Here is a 16,275-nt window from a genome sequence, read left to right as displayed (position 1 = left end):
GACAATTTTGTACTGAAGTGAGTATCTTTTCCATCACTGTTATTTTAATTTTAAAAGATTGTTTGGCAAAGCCTTAGTTAAACTCGTATCAATAGTGTTACAAGGTATTTTCTCCTTCCTTACAGCATGCCTTCGTGGTGTAACAGTGGCACACTCGGCGCGTATTTGAGAGGTCCAGGTTCGAGTCCCGGAGAGGGCATTTCTCATTTTTTACGTACACCTGTTTCAAAATAAACTAATGACTCTACAGTGGCGCTAAACTGAAAGATGGTGGGCCATAATTCGACACCACCAGGATTTGCCGATTGGGTTCCTTAATCCCCAGTCGCCCTTTAAAAAGGGGAGTATGTAAGATATTTTCTTTCTCCTTCCAGCATGCCTTCGTAGTGTAACGGTAGCAGATGCGGCGTGTGTTTGAGAGGTCTAGGTTCGATTCCCGGCTGGGGCATTGCTCATTTTTTATGTTTCCTGCTTAAAATAACCTAATATCTCTACAGTGTTACTATCTTTAAATCAGCATTGAAATTCGATCATTTGTCTTAGCAGTGTATGTTCTGAAGTAACGGTTGGGTTAGTTTTGAAATGACGATGTTTAGAGGGCTTTATTACAAACAATTATTGCTTTTAGGAAAGAAGAGGAAAGTAGCCAAATTCAAACAGAGAGCTTAGGAACTATTGCAAATTAAAGTTAGAATTTTTATTTACATGTTTTTTATCTTACATGCATATATGTATAAAGCACAGCTTGAGAATGTGAAAGCGTCGGATTGGGTGAATATTTCAATGTATCTGAATCTGCTTTTATGTAGTATTTTAGTCAGCTGATAACAATATCTCTATCTTCCCTTAGCAATAAAGTGTTGGATAGTTTCGGGCTGTAATTATACGCAAGGAAAAATTTATTCAAAAGGCATACTGAACTTGACAGAGTGTAAGAAAAAACTTCAGAGACTAACAGGAAGTAATATAAATATGATTATTTTTACTGACACATTAATTTCGCACTTCTGGCACACTTGCTTATTGTTGGTAAGAAATAACATGAATTATGATATTGCAAACTAAGTATTTTGATTGAATCATTTTTTATGATTAATTTGAATAAAAAATTTAGATTGCTGTAGTCAATTTTCTCTTTTCGTGCTAAAGTACCGTCCACATACTTTTTTTAACCCCAATAAATTTCATAAGACTTTTTTTTTTCATCTATAGTGATGATATAAGCTGACGATAGCTTCGTTCCAATTCAATGACTACTTGAAACTGTGATAACTAAGGGTATATACCTCGGGCTACTACTGATGTTCGCACGCGAAATATTATCATACGGAAGTAAAATCGGAAAACTCTTTTACATCGGGAAACGATTCATTGACATAATCTCAGAAGTAACTGCTAAAATTGCAGAAAATCTATTTTTGCTTATTACTTAAATGTATTTTTGTTCGCTGTTCACTTCGAAATCTTTCGTGTTATGTGTTTCTGTAGTAATTTAACAATTTCAACATTTTTCAGAGATAATGCGTGTGGGGCGCTGGATAATTTCAGGACATTTGAACGGAATATAGTTTTAAAAAACAGAGAAGGAAATACTAAATAAGCATTTATTCAAATATAAATCACGGTAGTTTTCTAAATAGTATTCAGAAGAAGGAAATCACTAAAATTAAAAATAATAGTTTTTGAAGTTGCGAACACGTTATCATTCTAAAGGAAAGTTTTATTTGTGAGGAAAATAAACTTACAAGGAATTCAGTACTTCATTTAGCAAATGAGAAAAATAATCGAATTTTAAAATTAAATAAAATTAAATCTTGTTATTGGTTTACAGAAAAGCTGTAATTATTTCGAGGAAATCAGGCACGGATTTGTTCTTCAGAAGAAGAAAATTTTCAGCTGATCATTAGGTAGTTTATCATTTTATTTAGTACGAAATTTCCTTAGAAGTTTCTCAAAATTTCTGCAACAATAACTCCATTCCTAAGATATGGGTTAATAGGAGATTTCTAGGTCAAAAAAACCTACAAAATTTTCACAGTCAAACACACCATAAAAACATCACTGTTAAACGTTATCTGCATTGTTTGTCTGCAACGAATCGAATATTTTTAACAACCAAGCTAAACAGAAAATATTTTAAGATTCTTACCATTATATTTTAGCGTAATTTCGTTATAGAGGTCGTAAAAAAATCGCTAAACTATTGTTGATGCCAATGCTGCCAAAAATAATTACGCTAACCCTAACGCAACAAAGGAGCATAATAGTAAATAACTATCTAAGATTATTGTTTTAATTTAAATTAAAGGCTTATTTCATATAATACATTTTTTATTATCTATATATATATATATATATATATAATACATTTTTTATTATATATATATATATATAAGGAAGTGTGTGTGTCTTTCGTTCGTTTAGCGCGTAAGCTAATAGACCCAAGGCTACGAAATTTGGTACATGGGGTATTGGTACATCTAGACAAGAGCCAGTGCACCCCAATGAAGTTTTTTCAAAATTCAAATAAGATTTTTTTTATTTTATGATTTTGGATGAAATCGCATCAAATCGATAATTCTCTCTCATTATATCTGCAGCAGTGGCTGCGTGTCATTGTTGCTGATATATCCACTGTTGCCATTGTTGCTGATATCAGTACTGTTGCCACTCTAGAAAATGAGAGCGATAATTCTGTGCAGTTTTTAAATTTAATGTTTGATGTTCTCTTTAGGCATATCCCCGGTACATTTAAAAACCAAACAAAGGCTGAAAGCTTAGCGGCTAGTAATTTATAAAAAAGAAAGACTAAACATAACTGAATGGAAGCATAATAATAAATAACTACCTCAGATTACTATTTTAATTTAGATAAAAGATTGCTTTCATATAATACATTTTTTATTACTTTAATGTATACAAAAATGGTTGAATTATTTACCTGAAATTAAACGTCAGGCATTAAAATATTTGATGTTTTCCAACATAGCAGGGAAAATTTCAGTCTTTTTGTGCAAACGTTTGTACATAAACTCGGACAAGTCAGAATCGAAATGTTGTCCAGCTGTGCCCTGATGGCATTTATTACGCCATTTAACACTGCCCCACAGCCGCTCTGGTGTTTGTGTATGACACCCACTTTCGGGGTCCACAAAATTCCAGTTGTGGTTGACACTAAAGTGTTCAAAACCGGCATCTTGCGGTTCATCCGACTAGTATGATTTCCAGCAGTCACTATAAATTAATGCTTCCTTCCGCGATATTTTCAGTTATGATGTTCAATAAGGTTTGTGCCGATCAATCTGGAAAACGCGCCTAAAAAACATTCATTTGATTCTCTGCATAATCCGCGAAAAACTCATTGTGGCGGAAGAACACATTTAACGTTATTCTTTCTTTTATTAAAAAGGCTTTCGTCTACTTCAAAACTTTTGCCACATCTGCCGATTTTCATCTTAGGCCGAGCAATTACAGCTGAGGTACACACCTTACGCATGTAACTGTTCCCGTCTGCAACTGTATTGTGCTTCATCTTCAGTTGGAGTTCAGTTCATCTCTTGACACCTAAAGTAGGTGAACCTAACGGCTGGAAGGAAGGTGATTTTCGATCCTTCGAACCAATTTTGATTTCTTAATCATTTCTTCTTATTACAGGTTTCTTTTCTGCATCACCATTTCGCTACTGAGTTACCGCTAAAGCATAATTTAATTCGTGGTTGTTCGAACATAATTTTCTATCACGAATCATGCCTTTTCTTTGAAAAATTTCTATTGCCTATATTTCGTCATTGCGCATTTCCCAAATTGTTAAATCCATAGCGTTAACAAAAAAGAATTAAAAAATTAAATTTGTATCTCATTGGCGACTTACAAATGTAGAACTATCTAATTTACACCCTTTTAAATCGCCAGATTTTGCGCGCGGTTAAATGGGCGGGTTTGCTAGATTTGGTACTTTTGAGCATATATATTTTCGCTGTAGCTTTTTACGGTCCTAAAACAGAATTGTACTAATATTTTATTAAAATTATCATTAACAAAATCTGAAAGCTTTCAAATTTTATATTACCCCCAAAGAGGCGTTTTTTTTAACGTTTTGCATTTATTTATTAAACATCATGTTCTTCTCACCTAAGCCATAAAATTCATTTCATAGCATTATCACAAAATATTTAAAAACAGCATATCTTTAGAATTTCCGATAGATAGTAGTGTTTAAATAATAATGAATAAAAATAATAAAATTTTTTTTTTCTTACAGTGTTTGCATTGCTTGCTTTGAAGTCGTTGAGTTTATTAATCAAAAATTCGTTAAAGCTTTACAAAGTATGAATCAAATAACATAACAAATTCCAAATTCGGGATCGGGCATTCAGGTGTCCATCTTCGGGTGGAGGACTACATTATTCAAACTTTGATGGCTCTAGGTACCATTGTTTTTTCCGAATGAAAGAACCATACATACATTAATGCATTTTTCATTATTTAATTTCTTGAAATATAATCCAGGACTTTAATATTTGGTGGCAACAATTTGAAAAGTGAAACGCCGTCTTATAGTAGACGACGCAAAATGCTATAGCGAAATTCATAGCCCACCTGGGCAAATTTCCTCTCTGGGCTAATAATTGTAACCCCTGAGAATTTTATTCTTATAATAGGTTACTAGTAATAGCTATCAAGTGTTATCTCTAATGTACCTTTATCTTGCTTCACTCATGTGATATTTCAGTATTTTACAATTACTGAATCTTTAGAATGTTTTAGGTCTTACTAAATTTAGGGTTACTAAATGATCAGTTGTATTTTAGGCCTTAGAAAACCAGCACATTTAAGTAAGAAAATAAAGAGATCAGTTTTACAAAATAATTTAGCTTATGTAACATTGACTTTTAATTAAACGGCCCAAAGTGTAAAATCAGAGTTATTAGTTTGCATTGATTTCGCATAATTATCGTACCTATTTCACTTTAAATTGATTCCAAACACAGCGTAAAGACTTTACTAATTATTTACATGCTAAATATTAGGCATATTAATAAGCAAGTGGACAGAATGCACTCTTACATTACAAACTGAATGAGATGGACTTTTCTTTAAAACAGAATGACGCACATACAGCTGTTTACTAATGAAATTTAAAATTTTAGCATACGCAGATATGCGGTTTCTCTACTAAATCAAAAATTAGAGCTTTCTTGATTGCTTTTGCAATCACAATCCTACTACAAGTTTAACTGCAAATATTAGAAAATTTAACTTACACCCTTCTTTTTATTTAACGCAGATTCAATCAATTTTCTTCCTAATATTAATCTGTGATTACTTATATGATGTCAGTTAAACAAAGCCGATATTCATTATTTGAAAAGAACGTTCTATAAACGTATATTATCCTTTATTTTCAGCCCAAAAGGAATGTTAGCCCCGAATGGTATATTATTCTCGAAACGGCATTTTGTGTTGAAGCATTCAAATGCGTTGTATCACTTTTCAAATCGCTACCACCGAATACCTGTATTATATGTAAAGAAATTAAATAATGAAGAACCTGTATGTTTCTCGTACTGCGAAAAACAACGGTACCTAGAGCCATTATGTTTTGAATAAAGTAATCATCCACCTGAATATGAGTACCTCGAAGCCTGAATTTTGAATTTCGAATTTGCTTCATTAAATCTATTCCATATTTTGTAACACTTTAATGAATTTTTTATTAACAAGCTCAACGATTTCAAAGCGAGGAATGGCAAAACTGTATTGAAAAGGTTTTCATTTTTTCTTTGGCTGTATTATCTTATTATCTATTTTCAGACACATTGTGTAAAAATACTTGGTAATTGTAAAATTATTACAGTAAGTTAAAGAAACATCAAAACTCCAAAAATTTGGCAATCCCCTGCTGCGGGTCCCGCGACCCACAGTTTAAGAAGCTCTATTCTAAAAGTCAGCTTGCCGGATACAATATTACAGTCAGCCATTCACTATTCAGCTATCCAGCAAAATGCTATACCGTATCTGATGTGTATCTGTATCTACACAAAGACTCAGAATTTCAAGCTTAACTATTAGTCAACCTGATGATTTATTACCAATGCAGATTGCACGTGCTTTTCCCTAAGCATTAAAGAAAAAAAAGAGTCTCATAATTATTTATCTACAGCAAGATTTATGTGGATCTGCCACTTAGCACTTATCGTCGAAAATAATAAAAATGACCAGCTCAATAGGACATTAACTGCCTTCAGGCAACGACTTGAAAAATGGGCATTTAATCGTACTGAACATAGCAGTATCATAATCTTATTAAACGCTTATAACTCCTTTTTTGTGGTCTTCCGTAAGAGATATATTATCTGTTCTGTATGCATAAACTTTAAATAGAAAAAAAAGAAGAAAATGAATATGAATTTGCATTATATGTCATTCATCAAATGGCTTTTACTCGGCAAGGCTGGAAAAGGTGGTCCTTGTTAATGGGAACAATTTGTTAAAATACTCCAAATAGTCTTTTTCGTTTATTAGAATTGATTTAAGGAAACTCATTCATGAAACTATAAATACTTTCATGCATATTCAAATTATTCACTATATTTCATAAATATTCAAATTATTCAATATATTTCATAAATATTCATACAAGCGTAGATTAAAAAGACTCGTATTCTGATTAGTTTTTTCACTTCATTCCAAATAAATTAATTTATACCACTTACAATAATTATACTACTAACAGACAGCCGTTTTGAAACAAGTCAAACTACCAAAAGAGCACTCACACAAATATAAATATTTGTTAGCGGCACATAATTGAAAATTTTATATAAAGTTGTCATATAGATACTACAAGTAAATTTTAATTTTAAAGCTCACAAACATTCCTGTTCCTTGTTTCGATGATTTCGGGTAAAAAAAAAGATATATTATTATTATTACTTATTAACAAATTTTACTAACTACAATTTCAATTTTTTTTAAGTTTTGACAAGCGGTAGATATAGGGTTAATCTTAACTAATGTGTCCTGCACCGTGATACCGCCGCCTTGCCTGTCGAGATTGCCTGCAATAGTTATGATTGAGCGACCCAGAAGCTTGACTGCACTTGATATCAGTTTCAATAGCAAGTGCTGTAGATTGAGTAAAATATCGTTTAAACAATTGCAGTCTCAGCTTAAAGGCAAGTAACCTTCTGTAAAGCTTGACGAGAAGCAATCGATTTCGGTTTATTATAATTTTATCTTTGAAATACCCGTATATCGTGGATAATAATTTTTTTGCCAAGTTTATTAGCGTCGAATATTTGATTAAGTAGTAAAAGGAATTTCCCCCTTCCACATAGCGACTCTTCATGGGAAATTGGAAGCCCGTCTGGCTAGCATTCAAGAGTTGCGGAGTTTGAATCTTGGCAAAGACATGGCTGATTTTTATTTTCTGTGCATATCCGAAAGTTCCTGTACTACAAGGTTTGTTCTTAGGCTACGTCACGGACTCACGGTCCCCTCCATAAGCAAATATCCCTTTTGTTTCTCCCATTGGGTTATTGGGTAAGTAAGTGACGCCAGAGTTGGGAAGAGCCTAACCTTGTTTGTCTCTTGGTCTTGGATAACTGTTGGATTTTTATGACTAATTTCAAGTTATCTGTCACCTTATAAGTTATTTTTGTATGCTTTTCTGATATGCATTTTAGTTTCAGTATTATAATATTGACCTTAAATTATATAGAAGATTTTCCTAAAGGTATTTTCTCCCTTCTTTCTGCATGTCTTCGTCATGTAATCGGAAACATATTTGAGAGTTCCGGAGCTCGAGTCCCGGCGAGGGCATTGCACATTTTTCATGCTTCATAAAATCAAAAATTCCTAATAATTTTACAAGTGGCGCCCGAACTAAAAGATAGTGGACTATAAATCGTCACAACCAGGATTTGGCGATTGAATACCGTCATCCCTAATCTCCCTTTGAAAGGGAAAGTACATAAGGTATTTTCTTCCTCTTATTCCCTCACCTTCGAGGTGTAATTGGAATCACTCGATGCGTATTCGAGCAATGGGGAGTTTGAGCTCCGGCGAGGGTACTGTAAATTTTTCACGCATTCTGCTTCAAAATACTCTAAAAACTTTGCAATTTTCATTTGCAAAAAAATACCTACTGCCTCTGCATTTGTATATTTTACTCAAATACACAAAACCACCTCAACCGTCTGAACGGCCACTTTGCATATATTGGCAATGTTGCCTACATTCTTTAGCTTTAACATTTCATCATTTTATTTACGCAGTTTGTTTTTCAGTTTCATATTAAATTAATATTATTCTTCTGAAAATATCAAAATAACATAATGCGAGAGCTATAAAGATAATCCCACGGGTCTTTTCTTTCCAAGTACGTAATACAAAAAACGAACCTTTTTTTTATTGAGGGGCTTTATTGAGATCCTTTGTAAAGTTATTTAAATTTATTATAATTAATATTATTATCGATCATAAATGTTTCATTGATTAAATTATTACGAAAAAATACGCCTCATCGAGCTATGTTAAAAAATATGCTTTCTCGTGAAATTTCTTGAGGCGAAACTAGTTTGCATTCACCTTACATATAAGAAAGACCATGAAAAACACATCCAGCTCATTCGCCGGTAACCTCGCGCAGAACGACGTATCAGCATTATTTTTTTCTCTTGACCACTGCGGGCATTATTGACGTGAACTTTCTGAACGAGTGGCATATTTCATACTTTTATTCATGTCCTAAACTCACCGAAAATATAAAGAATGTCACTGGAAACTGGCTTTGGAAATGCTGTTTATTCACATAAGAGGTCCCAGTATTAATTTAAAGTAAATAAAATTTAAGGATATAAATACTGGAAAATCCATTAAGGATGCGTTTTGAATTCCTGATGTACATGGCTTTATATTTGATGTCAGTGCTGTTCTAGCTACAAGAATAATCTGAAATATAAGCCGTATTTATTCGTACAGAACACGTTTCTCAGTATTCAGCTAACATATGTCACAGCTCGTGGCGTTCATACATTTCTTAAACTGTTTATTGTACGTATCGATGCTGCTCCTGCATTAACACCTGATGCAGTGCGTCCGGAATTTTAAACATAACTTAGGAAAGGGTGAAACATTAAATTCCAAATCGATGCAGCTAATTCTGCAAAAGTTCTCAAATGGTTGGAAAATTATGAAAAGGATGCATAAAATATGAAACTAAATTACGGCAGTCAACCCATTTAAAAACTGCGTTTCTTTGCGTTTAAAGTGAATACATCAATTTTCATTCGACTTTCTTTCACAAAATCCTCTCCTTATATTGCTTGCCAAAATCACCTAACCTACTCATTAAAAATATTTTTATTATCCTTTTTATTTTGGCTCATAAAGGGATTATAGTTTGTGTGAAAACATTTACAGGATATTTATCAAATTTTTATTATGCATTAATTAGCATTTATTATTAATCGAATGGTAATAATTCCCACATAAAATGAATTTTGTGTCATCTGCTATGCTTACGAACAGCTTAAGTGTTGTTAGTTTTTATTCAAATAAATATTCTTAGTTCAAGGTATAAATTTTAGTTGCTCATTTGTTTTTAAGCATTCCGTACAACAACGTATAAAATTTATAGGAAAAAAAACATTTCTTAATTATAACTATGAGACTACAAAATAGTATTTTTGTAAATCATGATAGTATAAATTTTAAAGCAACCAAATACTGTTATTATGTTACACAAAAGAAGTGATGTCATTAAATCAAAAATCCACTCTTTATATATCCCTTCGTAATCAATAATTGCTAAATAATGGGCTACAAAAGCAGTTTGAACTGGAGAAGCATATTATAGTTTTTTGCACCCTATTAATCTCTAGATATACATCTATCTAGAAAGATAGATGTATATCTAGAGATTACCTTAGTAGACTCAAAAATCAGCGTTATCTAACCTTATTTTTATTGTAAAAGTTAGTACCTGTATGTTAATAAAAATCGTAATGTGCATTTTGCAGTGAAAGTTATTTTCATTATCATCAACAATTTATTTTTAATAAAGAGGCTTAAAATCACGAATACAATATCTACAGTAAGGACATAATTTTAATTTCGTATGCCCGAAATATGAAGTTAAAATTCAACCTTTCAAGTTCAAAGGTCTCCCAAATTCTCTTTGATCAGCAGCTACCGAATAATTACCAAAACTTAACTGATAATCTTCATATTATTCAAATTGATTAAATATCAAAAACTGACTAAAAGTATTTATACTTTTTAAACTGACTGATAGGCATTAAAAAGTAATCATAAATTGTATCTCAGACCTTTTTTACTGAAATATTTATCATTGCAGATGACTGTAAGTAGTTCAATGACTCCCATAGCTACAGAGATAACACGAACCCCATTTTGGAAACCTTCTGGACTACAGTATTTGACATTAATTCACCGAAGGAGAATTACCCTCGCTATTACACTCCAAAGGTCAATATAACTTCTTTTAACATTTTAGCTCTCGCCGCTACTCGCTGGAACTATTACAAAATATATTATTAAAAAATACTTCGAAGAGGAATGTTACGAAACAAGTCTTTAAATTATCCTTAACATTTTCTAGAAGTATTTCAGCCCCCCCCCCCGAAGAAGAAGAAATCACGCAGCTTTTAAAGATTTTATGAGGTCACTGACTTTTGCGTTGAGGCAAGAGAGAGGGAAAGTGCTCAATAGGATTAATTGTAACCGATTTTTCAATCTAAAATTGCTAAACAAAAAGAAGCTGTAGTATAACCTCCTGCTACAATTAACTTTTCCCTTTAAGTGATTTTATTACAAAAATATCTAATTAAGCTACAGACAATTTAGACAGCAAATAGTACTATTAGATGCATATAGCCATTCTTCACTGTTGGATTAATAAAAGAAAGGGAAATTTTCCGTTATTATACAGTTGGCCATTTTGTTTGTCTGTTCATAAAAATTAATCATGTGTAACGTACATACGAACCACTTTCGCTTAGAAAGTCCTCCACGAAGGCATCCCTCCCTTTTGGCAGATAGCCCTCGAGGCTTTGCTATAATTACACAAACCAAACCAAACCGTAAAAATTATCTCTGCATTGTTCAGCGAGTTTAATAACGACATAACTGCAGTTAAATTGTATTCAAATAAATATCATTATTTTAAGATGAGAATTAAAAACTTAAGGTAATTGTTTCCATGAATTTTAAGAGGTCAGTACCTTTAAAATATCAAAGTATGCCAAAACTTTTAACATATTTTAAAGCTCGACGTCTTCATAACTAACTGGGTTAAGATCTAGAAATTTTGTATACATTTCGATACTCTTTATATTGCTCGTTTTCCGATATTGTTTTGCACTTTCTATCTTTATTTTTAATAAAATTAAAATAAATTATCGTCTTCGTCAACGACATTAAATTGTAATACATATGGTACGATGCAATTATGGATAAAAAAATTACTATTTTTTGCTTATTTGTTTTAAGTTACAAAATTAATTTATAATTTAAAAAAAATATAAAAGGTTTCAGATTTTAACGGTGGCCCAAAAGGGTTTGTTAAGGTTTTTTACGCTGTTGCTGAGCTCGCAGTCTACAAGTCTGCTGTTGCACTCACTCCTGCTAACCCATTTCTTTTTGTGTTTTTATCATTTGTTTATTATTATGCATCATTTTCTTCGCACTTACGCCATATGCAAAACAGCAGTAAAATTACAAAAAATTTAAAAGCAGCATAGCAGCATACGTTTAGAACGTGCGATACAGTATTAAGTGTTAGCATATACTTTTCTATTTTTTCAGTCTTTCCTCAATTCATCATATCAATATTCAGTTTACCTAAAAAGATGACTTTCAAAACCCTTTATGTCCTATTAACGTTCTCTGTGTTAAATTTATTAATAATTATCATGTTCTTCGCACTTACGCAACATAAAATTCAATTCAACAGCAAAATCACAAAATATTTAAAAACAGCATATCTTCAGAATTTCCGATAGACAATCTCGCGTGCTGGAGATAAGAATGTTTTTTTCCGTACAGTACTGCCACTAATCGCTTTCAAACTGTTGACTTTGCTAATAAAAAATTCATTAAAGTTTTAAAAATTATGAAATATAAAAACCAAAATTCTAAATTCGGTCTTCTAGGTGCACATGTTCGAGTAGAGGGCTATGTTATTCAAAATTTGATGGCCCTAGTTACCGTCGTGCATACATGCGGATTTTTCATCATTTCATTTCTTTAAAAATAATACAGGGCGATAATATTTTGTGGCAACAATCTGAAAAGTGATAGAGTCGTTTATAGTGGACGATACAAAATACCGTTTCGAGACGAATAGCGCATTCGAGCTAACGCCCTTTAAGGCTAGATATGACCTATATAATCGTATAATATTTTTAATGAATTCTAAGGCTGAGTTTAATAGCGTTTACTTCAGGTTACATATTTAACATTTATTTGCAACTGTAGGGTTTTGGAGATTAAAAAAAGTACGTTTTACAAAGTACAATGACGTTGAAAATGACGTTCTGCTGTATATGATTTTCTTTAAATTGCATTACACAGCTTCTTAAAATTCCTGTCACAGATTAGCCTAATTATGGCTAAATGTTCGACATTGCGGACTATCTGCCCAACAAGAGAGATACATTCGAGGAGCCATTTGTCGATCGGAAAGAGTACTTTGTGAAGGACGTTCAATGAGAAACCGAATTATATTTTTGGTATGACCACGAGAAGGACTGCGAGAAACTCCGTTACATATGAAGAACAAACATGCACATACACTCACGTAGCAAAAGTCTGGTCTGGAATGCAACATACCAAGAGCTCCTTAACACGTTTAGCACCATGTCAGTCACCGGTGATTGATACTATACTTTTCATTCAAGCCGTGTCAGTCATAGTTGACTGACGATATACAGTTAAAAAAATTATATTCTTCTATCAAATCTATCTCCACATTTTACACAGATCTCCCGGCAGTCGGCATATCGATGAGATCAGATGTTGCGTGCTAAACGGTAAAGAAGACAAAGCAGGCTTGAAGCGTCACATGTTAATTAGTCGTTGGCACTTCGACTGTTGTACATATATCCATTAATACTTTATTAACAAATAAGCCACTATATTCATTAGTACTTTGGTCAGAAATAAAGTCATACGTTCATTTGTTGTACGTTAAATAATTCATTAAACTTTCTTAAAATTCCAATAAACCAGTTCAGAGAACTCAAGCATGCAAGCAGAAAAATTGCATTTTTATAAAATCTTAATTGACAACGAAGAACCTTGCATTCTTAACATTAATAAATACATAGGTTATCTATATTAATGAATTAACTTTTCTATCACGTGTAACTATATATTAGCATAAAATTGTACCCAGAATCATTTTATACATAGTTCAGGGGATTTAATCCAAAACTTTCGCTCAAATGCAAATGTAAAAAAACCATTTGGGTCTTTAGCCTGCAAAAGATTTTCACCATAACATTTCTACAGTAAATTTTTGCATGAGATCTGTTTTAGAAATACAAAAGCATAAAAATTCGATTTTTTAAATTATTTAAAGGTACTTAACCCTTAAAAGACAAATCAAAGTTGTTAATTTATTTTTTGAAAAATATTGAAATAGATACACGGATTATGCTAGTTACCTTTCAGTTTGAAAGAGACAAAACTTTCAAGCAATACACATGAATTCAAACAGAAAACTGTAGTAGGAAAATACTTTTCTTGATCAGTATAATTTTCATAATCATCTTAATACTGGATGACTTTTAAGTCATTCGAACTTTAAGTATTGTAATTTTCAATAAAATAATTGAAAAGAAAACAAATGATACCAAAGGAAAACGTATGTTTGCATATTAATATCTGAATAGCAAAGAATAACAGAAAATGGAAGGGAAAAATTTGTATTAACATTTCTAAAAATTCTACCATATTTTCGATGATAACATGCTTAATATTTAAAATATATTTCGTACAGTTCTAATTCAATAACATTTTTAACTTTCACATATTTCTTATTTTTCTCTAATTCATTTCTAGGGTATATTATATAGATATAAATAATTTCCAGTATTACTACGATCTATGTATAAATGTAAATCTAGTTTCTTCATCTAGAGAATAATAATTATCACAAATCCATTTTGGGTGAAAAGAGAAGTTTATGTTCATGCCCTTTACAAACTTACAAAAATGAAAAATGGAAACAAAAACGTTTTTCTGTAATTTAAATAATAAAAATTATGAAATTGACAGTTTAATTAAATATTTCTTATTAATTGTTGCAACTTCCACAAAAGTTGAGAAAATCTTTAAAGGATCACAGTTGCATGGAAATGGTTTAAGATTTAAAGGAAGAAATTGCGCTTTTGAAACAAAATATTAAAAATAAATTGACAGTAAAAAGTTTTTAAACTTTTACATTTGACATTTTAAAAATTTTAAATCATATATAAAATAGTTGAACAAATGTTTTAAAATCTAATGGGAATCTTTCCTGATCAATGTATACAATGATTAAATACGAATTTCAAATATATTTTTCAAATAAAATACTAAAAAAAAAATGAAAACCGTTATCATTCCAGAGAAATGCACTGTCTAGCATTAAAAGAAAAATTTCAAAATTTTTTAATTTTAAATATTTTTTTGAAAAATAAACAAAAATTCAAATTTAAAATTTAAATTATTTTTATTTGCAATGTATTAAAAGTAAATATAACAGTTGGAGCATCATAACATAACAGTCGGAGTCTAATTATCAGAAGCTTTTATTCATAAAGATTCCATTTTTTTTAATTCAGTTCTTAGCAGCTTTTGTGTTCAGACTAGCATTAGCTCCAAAACTTTAAATATACAGAAGTTGTTCGCCCACTTTTTAACTAATTCAATTCAACAAATAACTGAAATTAACGAAGCAAAAAAAAAACTAATTCTCAATAGCTTTTATATTAAAGGATAAATTATTATCTTTTGCAATCAAGATTTTTATAAGCTCAAAACAGCTCATATAAAAAAAATTGAAAAGAAAGCTATATTTCTGCATTTTGTGAAAAAAATATTCTTATTTTTCAATTAAAAAGGATAGAATCTCCAAATCAATACTTCAAAAGGGATAATGAACAATATCATTCATAACAAAAGAAAAAAATGACAGTCACTGTTTTCTGCAGGAAATAGAACTCCATGTATTAATCCTATAAATGTATATACTTCAAAAATGCTTTCGAAAATCTAAGCAATGATTCTAAAAGAGGACCCATGTATTCAATGGGCAATAACTTGAAGTACCTATCCCTACTATGAATGGGATAATAAATAACTATTTAAATAAAAATAAGCAAAAAAATTATATGTTCTCCGTCATTTTCTGCGACATGTTACACATCATAAGACTTGCAATAGAATTCTTTATCACAATTATTTCTCACTGGAAAAAAATGGAAATATTTTGCGACTAAAAATTAATCAGAACTGTATTTGAACAAGTGCTATAGAAAATGTCAATTTACTACAAAGAGAGAAAAACTTGAAGGCTTGGTTTCAAGAGTCTAAAGAAAGTTTTAATAGAATACTTATGATTACATCTGGTTTTCAACCACAGTAAATCTAATATTAAGAAAAATGGAACGAAACTAAAGTTAAACTGTATGCATCATTAAAATAATACTTTGGCTTTTACATTTAAAAATTAAATATCACTTCTTTACCCACACAGTGCAAAAGAAATTAACTTGACGTGGACAAAGCCACAATATCAACATTTATAAATATACTTCTAGAAAAAATAGAAATAAAGAATGATAAAATAGAAATAAATAATGATAATCATTTTCAAATATTCCAGAAATGTCTTGAAGTACCGATAGAATTTCTTACTATTAAAAGAACGCATTTTCTGTATGTCAGCCAATAACGGTTTAGCAGTGCAAGAATAGTGAGAAAAAATAATGGTAAAATTAAGAAACGCCTTTTTGTCATGTAAATCAAGATGTCGCTTGATAGTTAAGAGAAAAGGTTACCAGGCTGAAAATTCAAAAAATAAAATTTATATGATAATTTATTCTTTTACTGCTTCAAAATAGTTCGAAAAACATACAACTGTCCTTTGCATATTGGCAATAATCGAATTCGTTTTTATTTCACAAATAATACTTTGAGGTATTTTAAATGTTCTTACATAATTCAGCACATTTAAAATTTTCAGTTACTTCGGCTGCATAA

At 31.1% G+C, this 16,275-nt stretch overlaps 1 protein-coding gene across 1 annotated transcript in view; it reads right to left on the bottom strand.

Moving 5' to 3' along the window:
• LOC118197893 (uncharacterized) overlaps positions 1-16,275 on the bottom strand; it is a 137,473-nt gene that overhangs the window by 120,685 nt on the left and 513 nt on the right. The window lies entirely within an intron of this gene.

The sequence above is a fragment of the Stegodyphus dumicola genome, chromosome 12 (genome assembly GCF_044657685.1).
Source record: "Stegodyphus dumicola isolate Sdum_Otavi_A_Nest chromosome 12, ASM4465768v1".
Classification (NCBI taxonomy): domain Eukaryota; kingdom Metazoa; phylum Arthropoda; class Arachnida; order Araneae; family Eresidae; genus Stegodyphus; species Stegodyphus dumicola.
This window is presented reverse-complemented; position numbering and strand designations above follow the sequence as displayed.